We start from the raw sequence: 18,180 nt of genomic DNA on the forward strand, positions 1-18,180 counted from the left end.
CAATTACATGACGCAAAGCAATCTCATAAGTGATTTATTTTTCGTTGGGCAACAAAAAAAATATCAACGGTGTGTAGTTACCATTCTCAACCTCTGAATTGTGAATAGTTGTGAGAAATTTCCGGCACAAAATTGAAATGTTCCATACATAAAAATACTTTTGCTGTGCACCAAATATTTAGATTTGTTTCACATCTAAATATTATAACAGTATTTGTGCAATCATTCACCAAGAAAAACTCTTCAGATTTATTTGTCACAATAGAAATTTAATTGATCGCGGCTAATTTCATTTCTCACCAGCTTTGAAGGTCTAGCAGAAATATCATGCATGACCTTCCGTTTAACAGAATTCAGTAAAACTTGTCTAGGCAAATGTTCGCTATTTTCATGATTATGCTCCCCTACAGATTCTAAACACTCATCACGCTCGTCAGTAAACATGCGTGCACTACAGTTCTTACCGTACAGCTCCACTGTTTTCCTTTCCCAGTTAATCTAGTATATCTAAATTTAAAACTGTCGCGAACCAATAGCTTATGGTCTCTCTTACTCGGCCTTGAGAACATGACATCACACACTACTGCTGCTGAACTGTTTATAAGGACGAATAACACAAACTGCTGCTGCTGCGCTGTTTATAAGCATGGGCATGACAGAGTGCGATAGGTATACTATCTGGTGGCAGTGTGCACTATATGGCTATGCGACCGCGATGTTTAAAATAACCGTATGCGCTACTTGGCCATTCGAAAGGGTCATTTTACGCAATGTGTACCTCCCAACGAGAACAGCAGCGTCTTAATCCGGAATTGAACACAGGAGCTTGTAGTCCGTAATCCGTTTCTCTGTCAGCTGAGGTATCCGACTGTCTGCATCTATTGCAATACCAAAATTTAAATAATTTCTTCTGAAAGTATCTCTGGAACGCTAAATATCTATTTCCTTCCATAATTTTTACTTTCTGTTCTGATTTGTCCTTCAGAGTCTGCATCTATTGCATACCAAAATTTAAATAATTTCTTCTGAAAGTATCTCTGGAACGCTAAATATCTATTTCCTTCCATATGTTTTACTTTCTGTTCTGATTTGTCCTTCAGAGTCTCTCCCGACTTAGGCAATGTTATAGAATTAGAGATATCTATTTTGAACTTTAGATACTTCTGTCCACGAAGAAAGAGTAGCCTATGTGATAGGACGAGGAACAGTTAATCGGCATATATATACTGTATATATATTGGAGAATTATTCTGCAGGTCATGAATCTGAGGTACGAGACCTCCAGTTTTTCAGCCCTTCCGAAGAAATCAGCATTAGAAATAGTTATTCTCCCTTTAATATCCATAGCTTTCTGCCGAAACAGCTATATAATATAACATAATCTATAATACATATCTCTATATGTTAATTTATTGTTGATATTGAAAACAAACCATCATTTTCAGTTGACTGCTAAGGCAACAGGTATCTCTCAGTGTGTTTGATTAATAGCTGTGTGTTTGGGAAGTGACTGGTCTCAGCATTTCTAAGGGAAGAGAGGCATTGGTTTTGCATAAAGAGCTGTTTGTTCTTATCATTGCGGCCGCCAGACAAAAAGCATAATTTATGAAAGTGGTATTACGATCAACATTGTCTTGTTATGGTGTTTGAAACAGATACTGTAGAAATACATTCTGGTGGAATATACAATTACTATGAGAAACTTCAAGACATTCATTTCATGGAAGTTGAGCACATATGAAGTGGTGATATTTTAAAATCTTTTGTACGTTTATAGTTCCTTTCCCCATTTAGTCCTCAAGTAGTAGCGTATCGTCATATAAATCCAGCTGAAGCAGGTTTCGAGAAGTAAAGGTTTACCTCTTGTCCATAGGGACTTCTATGTGTCAACTATCTTGTATTTGTCCCGTTTTACTCATTGTGTCACATTGTTTATATAATATGAGAATTAAGCTGTTTATGAATGCCGAGTTGTGTTTCAAAATCTCCACATGATTGCAGACTTCCGAAAGAAATCAAAGTTTGATGGTGATTTTTATTATTATTCATTAGGGTGACCTAAAATATATTATCTCCTCTACGCATATTAACTCTCACATACTTTTGATTCATTCCACTTTAAGATGTTCTGCTTCTTCATTCACTAGATAGATACGTTCACAAACACTGTTTTAAGAATACAGCACTAACAGACCGCTTGTACTAGACACCATCTTGAATACTGAATAAATTTAGAGTGCAGGTTATGTCCATATAAGTTATATTATTATGTAAATTCAGGTACAGTTACTTAATTTTTCAGAAATCTCTATCATATGATACAAAATCACAATGATTATCTTCAGTTTATTGGCTGTTTTATATTAGCCTGTACAATAATAATATCTCTATTATTGACAGTTGTAATTTACTATTATGTGATTGAACGTTAATTAACTTTAATTACAGTATCTACCTAGAAGCGGTAAAATGATTAATGAAAATCTTTTTTTAACATTCATTCTGAACTATAGGAAGTAGTGAAAGACGATGGAATGGTAAATATAACTTCTTTTTGCTCCTTTCTCATTACGCCTGCAGGTTCTTGCATCTGTTCATCGATACTTTGTTAGTGTATATTTTCGTCTCAATTTTGGTTTCCAATCTCTGATTCTCTTCACTAATCTCCTGTCCTTCATACAATCAATATGTTCGTTCTATTAATTTTCGTAGCCATTATCCAAATTATTTACAGATTCAATTTTGCATTTATACCTAACTAGTGGTTTGTGCAGCAAATGCTGCAAACTAAGTTCATTAGACGTTCAAATAAACATTTTTCAGATTTATTTTCAATGAAGAATACCAGACATTCTGAAAGTTATTTGCTTACATAATAATGAAAGATTCTCTCGAGCCAATACTGAAGAGAACCACGCATATAAATATCTACACCACACTGCCATTAAATATATGAAAAAGACCCAACCCCACTTGATTAATAACTATAAACATATTTGATTTTTAACAATAATATTATTAACTTACGTAAGTTTTATAGCTTTCAATAACATATACTATATATTCTATATAGCCGCCACTCAGTAAAATATAGAAATCAAAATGTAATTTAAGTTATTCTGTACATCTACTTATATAACCCCAAAACGTTTCACTTTCATATCATCAATATAGCATTAATATGTATAATTAATTAAAAATAGTCACATCATGGCATTAACTACAATAATATTTTATTTTTAATGGCAATAATGTCATCAAACCACCTCAAGTTTTGTAGTTTTTAATATCCAATACACAGCTGTACCCAGAAAATTACACACCACAGAATTGAACCTGTAAATTATTTTTAGCAAGTTAAGTTTTTAAAATAACCAATTTAATTTGAGCTCTAAATATGTCAGCATTCTTGCAGATCATGGCCTTCGTGTAATATTGTTTACTGTAGTGTGTGTTTTGTTTTATTCTGAAATGCAATTAGCTAGTTCTCAAAACTGACGACAGATGGATTTTGGAAAAGAGGAAAATTATGTTGAAAAATTGACATTTCAATGAAAACTGCTATTTGTCTGAAAAACTTTGAGTTCCAAGCTTCAAAATGAGGGGTCATTTATTAAAATCCGTTCAACCGTTTTCCCGTAATTTCCATTACCAGTTCAAATTATGTATATAGATTATGTCACTTCTGATTTTATCCCTTAGTGACTTTTGTATAAATTGTTCTTGAAATCTTCATTTCTGTTGTTTCATTTATCCGCTTAGTCTTTTGTGCTCTGTAATTAAGTATTTATTCAACATTTTTTATAGTATAGATGAGTTCAGAAACTATGAGATCGTATCTCTTCCAACATGGAACGAAGGTGGAATGAGGTATTGTTGAAAGTACTTGCACAGCCTATCAATTTATCCAGCCGCAGTTTGAACCGTGACATGCACATACTTCGTGTGTGCCGTGCGGCGCTGTGCGACTGATCGGAATGCAAAGAACGTGGCGTTACTCGCTAATGAACGGTCTTGGTAATTGGAATAGTTTTGCAGGAGCATCAAACTGACCTTATAGAAAGAAATTTGTAAAGAACTGTATCCCATATCGTGATACATTTGAGTATTCGGAGTTACAGCAACATCATATTATGCGTTTCAAGATGATTGAATAAATAATACGTATATTATTAAGCTTATAGCGAACTGGCTTCTTTTGAAACAGCATTACATATAAATCCTAATTTATTTTAAACTAAACATCATAATACAAATGAAACACAAATGTTCTTTATAAATTTAACACCACAATTAAAACATTTTTTTTTTTTTTACAGAAATGACGCACTTCATTAATATGACTCCGAGCGCGATCTATAGGAGTACTAAAGTAAGAATTTTGAATGGTAATATAATACTGCGTGTCCAGTTCAAAGTGTGTCATGGCTCGCTGTATGCCGTCATGTGGCTAGTCGTTGAGCCTAGAGAATTCAATCTTCCTACACTTCCGCAGAGGCGTATTACCTATGCGCCAGAGAAGTTGCCTAGCAAGTACGGCATTCATTCTGAAGAGTACTTACCGAAACGTACGGTACCGCCGGTAGTGGCAGGAATGTGAACTGTTTGGAAACACTTACTGAGGTGAGTTTTTTTCTTACTGTCGGGATATGGGGAGAGGGTGAAGACGAGTACTTACGTATTTGTTGACATTCACTTCGACGGTCAACATGGACACAGAGCATTTGATTTGTGTTGTGGAATGTTGCCGTACGCAACCGATGATAACAAATACCCTGCGTACGACTTGCCCGCGCAAAACACAGTTCGAAAGAGGTTATGTTAGCACACAGACCGTACAGACCGCCGTCTGTTGCTACGACGTTCAAGTTATACCGTACACGTTCTCATGCTCAGATTGAACGCCTTGATTAATAGGCAACTTGTCTGACATAAAAGCTGAAACGCGCTTCAAATCGCTGACTCACAACAATGACGTCATGACACACTTTGAAATGAACATCCAGTATAACGTCCCGCGCCGTGGCGTCGCGGTCTAAGGCATCCCGCCTAGGACTCGCGTTACGGAATGCGCGCTGGGTCGAGTCCTTATGGGGGAAGAAATTTTCTCATGAAATTTCGGCCAGTGTATGGGACCGGTGCCCACCCAGCATCGTGATGAACTTGGGGAGCTACGATAGGTAGCAAAATCCGGTTGCGAATACCAGCTATAACGGCTGGGGGATCGTGCTAACCACACGATACCTCCATTCTGGTTGGATGATCGTCCACCTCTGCTTCGGCATGTGGGCGTGAGGCCAGCAGCCGGCTGGTCGGTCTAGGCCCTTCACGGGCTGTAGCGCCACAGATTATTATTTAATATAATATAACGGCATTTTGTGAGTCTTACATCGATAAAGAACTAAATTGTTTCTTAATCGTTACGTAAATAATATGCGACAAATAAAGCACCTGCATTACAATGTATGTAAAAATGTTGTGTTCTGTAGTAATAATGCTTTATGATAGAGAGCTTGTTCATATCTACATTTGATATTGCAGTATTTTTCTTTGATTTATCATGTTGCATTGCTATTTATACATTAACATATAACCTTCAGTTGTCTTGTACAAACTAACATGTTGTTTTTCTTGTCTTTCAGGTGAGCATATGATGTTGGAAATGGCAGTGTCCTGTAGGTATCGTATAACATTCAGTAACTAATATTCAGGTTAGTTGAGTCTATGATAGTGATTATTAGAATACGGGTTTTTAGACACTTATCGCAAATTAGGTACAACTGGACATGAAACTTCTTCCAAACACAAGTCTCAATAGGGTTCAGAAGCAGACCGCGTTGGAATCCAACCGATGCGATGTTTACAAATACGTCATGGCGAACAGAATTTATAGTCGTGTAAAGAACAACATAGTACAGTCTTAGAAAAATGTTGTTGCACAGATACTTTTGTAAGTCCCAGAAAGGATCCAGTGCATATGATCAGAGGACGAGCGACCTGGTTCACAAGAGAACGACTAGTTGAGGTAATGAAATTACTTTTCTTTTGTTGTATGTCTGATCATGCGCACTGCCTCCTTTCTGGGCTGAGACTTACAAAGTATCTGTGCAGCAAACCTCTTTTCTAAAATTGTGCAGAGTACAAATTTAAAACCAATTAACGTGTATGTAACATTTATATTTAAGAAATTCTTGTCGCCATATCGAGAGCTTAACGACACATTCACACACGCAGTACACTCACAGTACGTTCGTATTTTAATTTTCTATTAAAATAAGTGAAAGTGTATAATATTGATTACTTTATAAAGAACTCAATTGAGTTCACCATCGACCTATTTGCAGAATCCTTGGTTTCGTCTATTGCGATCTAAATTTTGTTATTTGTTACTATTTCTTATGTAGACTCTAACCTATCATTTTATAGAAAACTTTGAAATAACATTTTTGTAATGTCGAATCACTTGACAATTTTATGTTTGTGTGTTTTTCTAGGAATTGTTTGAAAAAAATGTTCATGTTTTCAAAATGGGATATGAGCACGAAGAAACTGATGATATGAATCTAAAAAAAAAATAAATTTAATTACTAGGTAAATATGATGAAGTTGAGGATGTTCCTTCGTATTCATTTAAATTTTAAGTTGGTTATTGTGCCATTTAGATTTCCAATGCTGTTTTATGGACCGTCTCTGAATACCAATGACTTTAGATTACCGGTAGGGTAAATTAGGGTCTGTTGGACAGTCGGGAATGTTGGACACTTTGTACTTTAACATGTTACCTCGCCACTTGTGGGCACCACATTCTGCTAGAAGTCAATGACGGAAGTAGCCCCACTCGTGGCTACTTCTAACAGAATGTGGTGCCCACAAGTGGCGAGGTAACACGTTAAAGTACAAAGTGTCCAACATGCCCGACTGTCCAACAGACCCTAATTTACCCTATATAAATTCCATTGTATTATTTCACTTACACTAGAAAAATATTGTCTGCTAAACTCTTATACAAGAAACTAACTTTTAACACACATAATTATTTATTTTCGGCATATTTATTAATTTTTTATCACCAATATTCTGCCGTAGTTACAATGTACGACTATCACCCTTGAAACATCTAGTTATGCACAAGTGTCTCCTCCCCTTTCATAACGTCATTTCTGCTGGAATATAGTAAACGTTACGTGACTTTGAGCCCGCTTCATTCAGGAGTTAATGTTTAAAAAGTCCTCAGTCTAGTGATTATAATAACAAAAATCTTCCTTAATTCCTGTTCCATTTAGACTTTCCAGGAATTTTAATCCAAACCAGGGTATGAAAAGTAGGCATTTTCAACATTAAATCTAAAGAACAGCCCATTTCGTAAATATAAACTTAAAGATGGTGCTGGAATTCGTAACTTGAAAATCCATGTGTATTGCAAAACAAGAGTAGCACCTCACTGCAAAAGCGCGGGCTTATTACGCGAAATAGGTTTCGATCTCCGAAGATATTTTTGTTAATACTTTTCGTGGTCAAGATTCTTACCCTAGAGACTCCCAATTCCTTCAGTATTACAAGTTTCATTTCAGCATTACTCTTCATTCATTTTTTCTTTCCCTTCCTTTCATACAACGGGAAATATATTCAAAGAGTTTTTTCGATATGTCGGTTGGAGAGGACCAGCCGGATTGCTATTTTGCCGTGAAACGTTCCCGGCCATGCATCGGCGCCACTCGGGGATGCTGCTGACGTGTGGGAGTTGTCTTAGTGTCAGTCGAAAACCGTGCAGCTGAGATTCTCGTACACTAGCATATGAAGACAATCGGTAACATTTTATAACCTTACACATTAGAGAATTTCCTGATCAATGTTTGTTATATGTCTAACACTGAGAATTTGCCATTAAAGATCACATTCTTCTTAACCGTCTCTCTTGGGATCGTATGCATAATTGTACCAACTCTGTTCTAAATACAGAACTTCATCGCTCCTTCTATATGGAACATGGAATCAATAATGAAATAATTATAGGGTATACATCATTCCGCAAAAAATTATGCAAGTAATATTATGTTCCGTCCTGCGATAAGATCTCTGTTAATTTGTTAAAATGAATTCTATTAAGTCTCGTTGTATCGTAAATTTTTATTTGGAGGTAGTGGTGTGCCAAAAACTTGTCGTTATCATGGGTGCAAAAAGAAAATTTGTATGAGTATGAATATCTCAAAAGAGTGTTTTATTTATCTCTTATGATAGATAGATGGATTTATTGAGTAATATTATACATACAGATGTACTATATTATCATAATTTTCTCTTAAATACAATACACTGGTCTTCTGACCGTATGTGCTTTGTACCTAAAATAAGTCCTATTTTGTAGGTTTCACCCTGCTCACCTATGATTAGATCCAACCACTCTATAAAAGAACACACAGATTAAAATGAAAGTGGCACAAACAAAACACATTATATAATATAATATTATCGCACGTTCACCTGTAGTATTACACTCCGAATAGGAATTCTCCAACAATCCTTTTTTCTTATTTCTATTACTTCATCTCTCCACACTCGATAGAAAGAAAGGTTCATGCATGTCAATTTCGAGCCTTACTGGTTGTTACTTAAGAAATTATTATTATTATTATTATTATTATTATTATTATTATTATTATTATTATTATTTTAATGTTGAGACACTTGGCATATTCTCATTCGTCGTCATGCTTCCCAATACAGTGTCATTAAGTTCTAACCACAAGCACTTAATTTTGCACATTTGGTTATGTATGTTTTTTGTTCATGACGGCGCCGCTTAAGCTAGAGATTCGGTGTAAGTGAGCAGCCAAAGAGTCATGCGCAGTTGTCATCCGGAAGTTTGCAAGATCATCTCTTCTTGGTCCATCTGGTACTGATGAGTCGTCTTCTAGATTTTTCAAAATTTTCCCTCACAAGAAACTAGAATGAGGTGTTTCAGTTCGTCTTTGAATTTGCAATTAGTGATATGTTTAATTCCAAAATAAAAATTTGTTTGTTTACTTACTTGTCGAATTTTGGTCCCTTTTTTTGGCGAGTATATCTGCCCTTTCATTAACACTAAGGTCACAGTGAGATGGTATCCATTGTATAATGATTATCATGTTATTTTGCTGCAAGAGTTTAATTTCATTTTGGACCCATAGCGTTACATCCATCATACGTGAACCATTATGCTAACCACCACGTAGGTGCACTTTCCCTCACACTAGTACGATTATGCTAAGGGTAGCTGCGTAAACAGGCATCGCCACTTGGTCCTAGACCAGTTCCCACCGCAGTTGACAGTGATCGAAGACATGCTGCGAAGGTGAGAATGGAACGGAAAACGACCAAAATGATGTTAAGGCTGGTTCACAATAAACCGGGAACGGAAACGACAACGAGAACGAGAACGGAAATAATTTTAAAATATGTATTTTTTAATGTGAACATTCACAATAGTTAATTGTGAATATTCCCATTTAAATACATTTATTTTAACATTATTTCCGTTCTCGTTGTCGTTTCCGTTCTCGTCGTTTACGTTCCCGGTTTATAGTCGAGGAAAGGGGAGAATTCCTAGAACCAGAGTAGGCCTAACGGGACTGTCTCTATTCTGCATGGGGAAAAATCGCTGTTTAAGATGATGCAAGAGAAACAGGCCCAGACCTATTGGATGAATATTTACGGTTCAGGACTTCCTTTTATAAACTCTGTGCATATAGAGGCCCACATTTATTTATTTTACATTTCCATATTTGTGATTCTTAATAACCCAACGGCATGTTTGACTGAAGTGCTGACGGGAAAGAGGAGTTTAAAAATCCAATTTAGATCATTAAAATGCGAATACATCGTTATCCTGTTTTTGCGACGTGGCTTTTATCTCATTGTCAGTAATAAACATTTCTCCGCTCTGTCCCTTCCAACTGAAGGGAGCGTTACCCCTCCTTGGTCCTCACAATGGACTAGAAGCGAGTGCCATTAAGTGGTCGCTAGTGAAATCAAGAGAGCGCCGTTACGGCAGTTTTTCTTGCTACTTTATCTATATGGCTGAAATCCTTCCTCCATTCTCGAAAATGTTCTTCTCCTGTTTTCTTCTTCCCCTTATTTTTTAACTGCAATCCGTTCTGTGGTTTTCTGTTTTCTCACCCCTCTCTCTTATGTTAAAGAAATGCGTCTTGAATAATGCGTACTGAAGATCTGTTCTTGTTGTATATCCAACATTTTTTCCTTCATTGTATGGTTATTTGCCCATTCTCCAATCAAAGATCTAGGTTCCGATCTCATTAAGAATTTCAACTCCTCTTTCCCGTTTTCCCAATACTTCATATGTTACTACATACATTAAAGTTTGTATGGAAATGTAGTATCAAATAATCTCCATTCGACTCAATCTTTTTATTTAGTGAAATAATGTTACACTAAATCTGATATATTAATTTTTTATTTTTTATTTTTATTGCAGTCTTTCACTGATTTCAAAATATTTATTTCTGATATTTATATTTTTAACAGGCCTTTGAATTTTAAATTTGGAGATTTATTGCCAAAATTTTATCATCGCATCTTTCCTTCTCTTTGCTTTCAGCGTTTTGGAAGTCACGCATATATCGTCGTTGTTCTTACAATAACTCCTAAGTAATATATTTATCGATTTTCAGAAATTTTCTCTATTAAATAACTTAAATATTTGTGATACAGCAAATAATAAAATCTCCTATATGTAATTATATTTCTTTGTTTCGAAAATGTACATAAGAATTCACAGTCTCCTATGTACGGCTGGCATAGGATGAATAAATGTGTTTTCTCTTTCTACTGGTCCACACCTGTGGAGTACCGATTAGCGCGTCTAGCCGCGAAACCAGGTGACCCGGGTTCGATTCGCGGTCGGGGCAAGTTACGTGGTTGAGGCTTTTTTCCGGGGTTTTCCCTCAATACAATATGAGGAATTGCTGGGTGACTTTCGGTGTTGGACCCCGGACTCATTTCACCGGCATTTTCACCTTCATCTCATTCAGACGCTAAATAACCTAAGATGTTGATAAAGCGTTGTAAAATAACCTACTAAAATAAAAATAAAATCTTCCTACTGAAAAATTTTACATTTTGCACATAGGAGTTATTGCAGGAACAACGACGATATGTTTTGTAACATTAATGTTCTTATTTCTGTGGTCGAGAGGAAAAAGGTCTTAAGTCAATTTTTTTGCGAAAATGAGATTTTTATATATTCTGAAAGCGGAAACAATTCTTTACAATCTAGTAAAACGGTTGAAGTCAAAAAAAGACTCCTGACTGGATTTATAGAGCGTTACCAAATGTCCTAAGTGCTTTTTGAATCGAGTACACACAGAATAAAGGACTTAAGAATATTTAATACTTTATTCCTTACAAACATCACATGTTTACTTCCATGCTTCCCTATTCAAAAGGTCTAACTTGTATTTTAGCTATTTTATCACATCCTGATGCCCTTTCGTTTTAAAACTTTAAGCACCAGGTAAATAGTCCTGTATTGTTTAATATTTATTTTGAATTTCTAATAATTTACATTTCCCATTTATTTTGACATGAAAAAGGTCTTATGTTTAAATAGTCCCTTCTTCTCAGTGTGGGTTGTAGTCTTAAAAGGGCTTAAGTGCGGCTATTTTTGGAAATAACCAAGAAAATTTTTAAATGAGCAACATTACCTATTTTAGAAGAAATATAAACAAATAGTATCCAGGGAAAACCTCTTAATTAAAAGAACTCTATAATTGACACCAGTTTCAATCTTTCTACTGCTCTCTTGAGAAGTATAAATTTGTTACTTAAGATCTTTTTCCTCCCGGCCACAGATTTATATCTTGTCAAAATAGAATTTATTCTCAGTGCGAAACTAATTTGATCCATAATTTTTTTAGTAAATTAATCTTGAAGCGAATTGAAAATTCCTCTCCTAATGTTTCCCCATTTTTTTGAGCATAGACAAAAAATTCTATTATGTCCAATACCTAATATCATTTAAATAATTTTCTGGAGGTCAATTTTACTGCGTTATAATAAAATCATAAACAAGTGGTGAATATTGAAAGTTACATTATTTTTTATCTAAAAACCGGCATGTGTTTTAAACTTAAACTCCCGTAAGGAATAACTGCCTAAATGTAAAAATGGAAAATTCGGCATTTATGTTCTTGCCGATTTCATGAAATAAGCAACTGAATGACTGCCACAGGGTCTCTCTCTATAGGATAATATTTGTACTGCAGTTTTACAGCTGATTACTAAAGAATTACGTCTATGTGCATTGTTTATAGGTCCATTGTAAATCTTCGATCCCGCTACGCACCACACACAGAAGAAAAAAACGTACTGACTTAAATAATTCAAAATAATCTCAAAATAGTAGCAGACCACTCTAGAGACATGATGTGCTCATTGAGAAATCCACCAAGCTCGCCCCAAATACCTTCAGTTCTTCTACAATTCTACATGACGGATCAATTTTCTGACATTTTCATGGGCAATAATGACGTAATCCAGTGGTATCACCATCATTTTGCACTGTGCGGGAAGGCGAATGTTATCGATCAGTACGTACGTAGTCCAGAGCAAATCTATATATCAACAATCAATCAGTCAGTGAATCAAATAATCAACAGTCAATCAATCGGAAAGCATATATGCTAGGCATACCAAAACCCTGAACAAACCTCTACGTACATACCAAAAAGCATTATGTAAGACACTCGAAAAATCTGAACAAATCAAACAGTTTATTTTTGTTCAAAACTAACAGAAAAATATATCCCAGAAAATATATAAAACTGTGAGAAATTTGGTGAGGTTATACCCTGTTATTAGTGGATAAAGATGAGATATTCCTGCAAAAGGGACTGTAGAACCAAGAACTGCAAATGTTTCAAACATGGTTAACTTAGCCTGCATATGCAATTCAGCATGTCCGAGGATTTCGGTCACCAGCCGCTACTGGTATGATGTCTTAGACCAAGTGGTGCTTAATAATGGGATGAAATCTGTATATTTCTTCTCTATTGAAAGATTATATTTTGTTGCGATATTTGAAAAACAAACGCCTTAATTCTCCTTCTTATTCTTGCTCCTTTCGGATTAAGCTTGCTGCTTTCTGCGTCCATTCATCAGGACTTTGTAAGCGTAAGCCTATCTTTCCATCTCAATTTTGTGCGTCCTAAGGTTTTTTTTTTCTTTTGGTTTCCAATTTCTAATTCTCTTCACTAATATGTTGCCCTCAATACAATCAATGTCCATTTAATTTTCCTATCTATTGCTCGATTTTGCATTCGTCCCTAATTATGTCGATTCTCATTTTATCCCGTAGTGATTTTTGTGTAGACTCTAACCTACTTCTAAGATGTAAAAACTACACTACTCAGAGATCCATTCTGAAAAACTAGCCAGTCGCTTTAATTGTGATTAAAAAATGAATAGCCGGACATTTCTGTAAAGCGATACCCTAAATATCATCATTTTCAAGATAACAAGAAGTAAAAAATACACGTTGTGACATTAATGTACTTCCGATCATCTTGGCGATGTACTTGGGATTCGCACTATCAGTCTTTGTTGATTGCATTATTACATTTTTGGGGGATTATTTGGGAAAACTAGAACAAAAGAAAATGTTAGAAAATTATTTGAAGGAAAATTGAGCCATCAGAAGTAAGGTTTTTAGATAACTTGCAGGTGTAGTTGTACAGAGTAGATTAGGAGGTATTTCTTTTAGTTGGTTATTTAACGACGCTGTATCAAGTACGAGGTTATTTAGCGTCGATGAGGTTGGTGATAGTGAGATGGTATTTGGCGAGATGAGGCCGAGGATTCGCCATAGATTACCTGGCATTCATCTTACGGTTGGGGAAAACCTCGGAAAAAATCCAACCAGGTAATCAGCCCAAGCGGGGATCGAACCCGCGACCGAGCGCAACTTCAGACCGGCAGGCAAGTGCCTTAAGCGACTGAGCTACGCCGGTGGCTTAAAAGGTAGTAAAAGAAGCAATAGTACAGTCCTTTTTGACCATATCGGCCAGTTGCCTGCTGGCCTTACGTCCACATGCCGAAGCAGAGGTGGACGATCATCCAACGAGAATGGAGGTTTGGTTAAAATGATTGTTCTCCAGCCGTTATAGCTGGCTTCCGTAACCGTATTTCGCTACCTATCGCAGCTCCCCAAGTGCATCACGATGCTGTGTGGGCACCGGTCCCACACACTGACCCATTTATGAGAAAATTTCTTCCCCATGGGGAGTCGAACCAGTGCTCATTCCGTAACGTGAGTTCTAGGCCTTAGACCACGAAGACAAAGATTAAATGTATGTAACTTAGCTTAAATAACTGTTAAGCAATAAAAAATATTTGTACGAACATTTAATCGAAATTACTGGAAGAATAAATAATATATTATGCAACGAGCCTATAACGATAGTAATTAAGACGCGAGGATGTTTATGAAACGAGCGCAATTGAGTTTCATAATTTTCATATGAACGTCTTAATTACCATTATAGGCAAGTTTCATACGACTTTTTATGCTCGACCATATTTCTAACTTGAAATTATTCGTAAGTATTCATGTTATTTTTGTGTGACTGGTGAGCGAACTGACCCTGTGCAATCTCGTAAATTGTGAGATGTGCGCAGACGCGTAAGTATTGATTTTTTCCGGGCAACGAATGTAGACGACCTTGATATAATTTAGAGAGTAAGATAAACGTTAAACTTGATATAACCTTGAAATTGAATTCGACATTGAAAAACGAGATGGCAAATTGAATTTATTTGAATATTATTTACAATTAACGCTAATTATTATAGTAACAGAACGTAACCTTCTGCGACAGTACTGGATTTCCAGCCTGCGTGACGTTTTGCTAGTTGTCTTTCGATTGCATATCCGAGAATAATCGAAAACCTGAACTTTAATGAATGAGGTCCATTAAAGGGCTGCTACCAGGTGTATAATTACTACATTTCGGCATGGTCGAGCATAAAGAATATTACAATACATACCAGTCCGAAAAAAGCAGTTTGGAAAACCTAAGAGTTAAAACAAATAATACCTCGTAAAGGAACTGATGATGATGATGACGATGATGATGATGATGATGATGATGGTGATGATGATGATGATGATATTCTATGAACATTCATGATTCATGTCAAGTGTATAAAATACACCTGTTAAGATTGTATTACTTAGGAAACATTATTTTTAAGAGGAAGTTTAAAATGAAGTGCGTTGTCACTTTGAACTGACTCAAAATATGCTGTGTTTTGTTTTGCGAATGACACAGAGTGCTGCAGCACTATGCAGCTTGCTGTTCCGGCGCACGTGCACATCTGGACGTAGACTGGTGCAGCAACCACTCTAATAGGTGTAGACTTCCTGTGGCGTCCTTGTGCAAGGTCGGTCGCTGCATGCCGTGACCAAGTAACAAGGACGTCTTCTGTTCTTTTTATTTTCTAACTAAGCGGGCACACACACACTGCCTAATCCTGTACTGAGAGACAACATTTTCGTTCTCTTCCCCTTTAAGTCCAGTATAAGATTAATGTAAGTGAAAAACAAGAAACTCGATGAATTTAATTGGCGAATATCATTCTTTGGAGATGTGTCCGTGATATTATCTCTTAGTTGCCTAATTCAGACGACATGATTATGCATATCACTTCAATGTGCACGTCATACATTTTTAAGCAGATTCATTCATTTATATTGAAGACCATACCCCAATAACAAAATTCCTATATCTGTAAGAAACAATGCATTCACATAGAAGAGTGAAGGCGTTTCTATTGTTTTAGTCTAATGACGACCGCCATAAATATGGCTGACAGTAATACTGCAATATATAGGTCACTATTCTAACGTATCCTATAGTTCATTCAGTTTATTTCATTTCCTAGAGCTGTGCTTGTAACACACGCCGAACTAAATAATCTTTTGTTCGTTATATAGATTTGATAGTGTGTTATGTGCGAAGAATTCGTTAAATGTATTAAAAGCACAATTATTAATTTTCCATGTTGAATCTTTTGTACACTACTTTTAACACTTGAATATAAATAATTGATTAAATGGCGATCTTACTCGTGTTAATTGTGTAAGCATGTGCGGCTTACACACATATAATAACATAACTACAGACATGGAAATCCTACACATACAACCCAAAAACCAAAAACTCAACACACTAGAACAATATGAAATATACAGACACACTAAAACACACCCTGATCAAATTCTCAACACACAGATCAATTTCAGTACACACACTATTTGACACCACATTTCAACACTTTTCAACAATCGAACGCACCCACACAACAGGCAGCGAAATTCGAGATGACGCCGAGATGTAGTAGGCTCTGAGGATGGTGTGAAGAAGCACCGAAACAGCTGTAAGCCGCACATGCTTACACAATTAACACTAGTAAGATCGCCATTTAATCAATTATTTATATTAATTTTCCTTATGAATTTCGATTTTTGTTTTGTTTCTTATAATGAAAGTTAATGTTTATCTTATGCCAGCAAAATACTCACTGTGGTTTCTTCCATTTCTGCCTGACTGACTGGAGAAGTGACAACAGCGTACGTCTAGAGCAACATGTTTTAGTAAAATCGAGATTATATCTTAAATTTTGACTCGTATGAGTTATAAGCCATGTCCTTCTTGCTTCGTTACCAAATATAATTCTAATTTTGTATCATGTTACATTAACTGTAGATAATCATTTCGTTCTTTTTTTTTTTTTTAATATCTTCACTTCTAATTTTATGCCTAACAGTTAAATCTACTATTTTTCTGAAGTAAACTATAATTATGTATGATTCAATTTTATTTATTGTTCTTAGATTCAACATTACTTACTATTTCATAATCCTATATTTCATCATCATATTATCATGTCTTGCCAGAAAGGATGAAAGGAATAGTCACTAATGTAGCTCAGGCAGTAGGCGCGTTTGCCTATTGATTCGGAGTCGCTCTGTGACGTGAGTTCTATTTCAGCCTGGATCCTTAACCGGGTTGGGATTTCTCCGAGGTTTTCTCCTACTATAAAATGCATATTATGTAATTAGATAAACACATGGCATGTCCTGCATCTCGTCTTGCCAATCTATCACTAATTCTATTGACATTAAATAACCTAGTAGTTGATACAACGGCGTTTAATAACGGACTAACAAAAAATTAAGCGGTTTATGATAATACTTTTGGACAGTAGGCTATTATCTCATAAAGAAAGTCACTCTAGTGACTGCACATATCAACTCTGTAATCATGTTCGTCCCACACTCGATGTAGGATGTTTCCTTGAATTTGAACAGAGGCGTTAACAATGCGAGGCTGGAGTTCTGGCAGATCAGCTGGTACTGGTGGCACAAACGCTGATTACTTTACATACTCCCATACAAAAAAGTAACAAAGGGTTAAGTCGGGAGAGCGTGGAGACCATTACGGCAGTTCGTAATAACAAGTCCCTCTGCGAGTTGACTTTTGCGAGCTACGTACGAAACTGACCTGTATGCGCTGAAATGCTACTTCAGGAACAAGAAGACGGCCCGTTTATATTCATTTACAGAGATATCCCGTTCATATCATTGCCGCATGGATTTGGCGTGCGTGGAACTTCGTTCTGAAGTGTCGCCGAATCATTGTGACAAATTGACTTGAATGAAATTGAGGATAGCGTAAGCTTTCTCACTGTTTGTCGACATCCTACAACTGTAACGCTCTCGCGACTGCAGGCGGAAATTTATGCTTGCCAGGAAGTACAAACAAAACTTTGAGAGATATTTATAATACCAAATGCGATTACTACATTTCTAATAATGCGGCCATTAAATATCATGAAACCGCTTCAATCGTTTTTTGAAACTCCTTATTTTAAATTAAACTACCTTAATATTTTTTTCGGAGAATATTGAAGTTGGGAGTTCCTCATTGGAGCGTACTTTTCGTATCTTAATCACCAGTTAACACTAAGTTCTTCGCTCTTTTTAACTCATTTCTGCCATTTATAAAAAGTTAATATCTCGCTATTATGACTGTGTGAAAACTTTGTATACTCGTACTGGGCTTAATTTCCAGTGAAGTATTTGTTTTCGTTCTTTTAGGAATGCAGACACACAGAAAAAAATAT

At 36.0% G+C, this 18,180-nt stretch overlaps 1 protein-coding gene across 1 annotated transcript in view; it reads left to right on the plus strand.

Moving 5' to 3' along the window:
* luna overlaps window positions 1-18,180 on the plus strand; it is a 644,320-nt gene that overhangs the window by 484,864 nt on the left and 141,276 nt on the right. The window lies entirely within an intron of this gene.

Source organism: Periplaneta americana, chromosome 16, assembly GCF_040183065.1.
Source record: "Periplaneta americana isolate PAMFEO1 chromosome 16, P.americana_PAMFEO1_priV1, whole genome shotgun sequence".
Lineage (NCBI taxonomy): Eukaryota > Metazoa > Arthropoda > Insecta > Blattodea > Blattidae > Periplaneta > Periplaneta americana.